We start from the raw sequence: 1431 nt of genomic DNA on the forward strand, positions 1-1431 counted from the left end.
CTACCAATTAATGATTTGATTCAACACTTCAAGTATGTTGCCTTTTCTGTTGAGAAAGGTTTAATGTTTGAATCATATCTTTTCTTGTTAATCAAGTTTTTAATTTTCAAATCAAATCTTTTTAAAATATTTTTCAAATCATATTTTCTCAATCACATCTTTTTAAAACTAATCATATCTTCTTAACCACATCTTTTTCAAAATAGTTTTCAATCAAATCCTTTTGATTTCTAATTTCAAAATCTTTTTCAAAAATCACTTGATTTCTTTTCCATTTTCATTTTTTGAAAATTAAGTAATGTTTTTCAAAAAAAAAAATGTTTTCAAATTTTCTACTTAATTTTCGAAAATCACTTCCCTCTTCTCACATCCTTCAATTTATGGACTAACACTATCCCTTAATGCAAAATTCGAACTCCATCTTCTTTGATAAGTTCGAATTTTCTACTTCTGTCTTCTACTCTTCTTTTCTTCTGACACCTAAAGAAATCTCTATACTGTGACATAGAGGATTCCACATTTTCTTGTTCTCTTCTCTTTCTTATGAGCAGGAGCAAAGACAAAGGCATTCTTGTTGAGGCTGATCCTGAACCTGAAAGGACCTTGAAAAGAAAGCTCAGAGAAGCCAAAGCACAACTCTCTTTAGAGCACCTAACCGAATTCTTCAAAGAAGAAGAACACATGGCAACCGAAAATAACAACAATGCCAACAATGCAAGGAAGGTGCTGGGTGACTTTACTGCACCTACTCCCGACTTCTATGGGAGAAGCATCTCTATCCCTGTCATTGGAGCAAACAACTTTGAGCTTAAGCCTCAATTAGTTTCTCTAATGCAACAGAATTGCAAGTTCCATGGACTTCCATTGGAAGATCCTCATCAGTTTTTAGCTGAATTCTTGCAAATCTGTGACACTGTTAAGACTAATGGGGTTGACCCTGAGGTCTACAGACTTATGCTATTCCCTTTTGCTGTAAGAGACAGAGCTAGAACATGGTTGGATTCTCAACCTAAAGAAAGCCTGGACTCTTGGGAAAAGCTAGTCAATGCCTTCTTGGCAAAGTTCTTTCCACCTCAAAAATTGAGTAAGCTTAGAGTGGAAGTCCAAACCTTCAGACAGAAGGAAGGAGAATCCCTCTATGAAGCTTGGGAAAGATACAAACAATTGATCAGAAAGTGTCCCACTGATATGCTTTCTGAATGGAGCATCATAGGTATTTTCTATGATGGTCTCTCTGAACTGTCCAAGATGTCTTTGGATAGCTCTTCTGGAGGCTCTCTTCATTTGAAGAAGACGCCTGCAGAAGCTCAAGAACTGATTGAAATGGTTGCAAATAACCAATTCATGTACACTTCTGAAAGAAATCCTGTGAACAATGGGACTAGTCAGAAGAAAGGAGTTCTTGAGATTGACACTCTGAATGCCATATTG

The 1431-nt window shown here is 36.0% G+C and overlaps 1 non-coding gene across 1 annotated transcript; it reads right to left on the reverse strand.

Moving 5' to 3' along the window:
• Positions 1-1086: 1086 nt before the first annotated feature.
• LOC112804574 (small nucleolar RNA R71) lies at positions 1087-1194 on the reverse strand. Its single transcript, XR_003203184.1, has one exon. It is a non-coding gene; the product is annotated as a small nucleolar RNA R71 (small nucleolar RNA).
• Positions 1195-1431: the final 237 nt, after the last annotated feature.

Source organism: Arachis hypogaea, chromosome 5 (assembly GCF_003086295.3).
Source record: "Arachis hypogaea cultivar Tifrunner chromosome 5, arahy.Tifrunner.gnm2.J5K5, whole genome shotgun sequence".
Classification (NCBI taxonomy): Eukaryota; Viridiplantae; Streptophyta; class Magnoliopsida; order Fabales; family Fabaceae; genus Arachis; species Arachis hypogaea.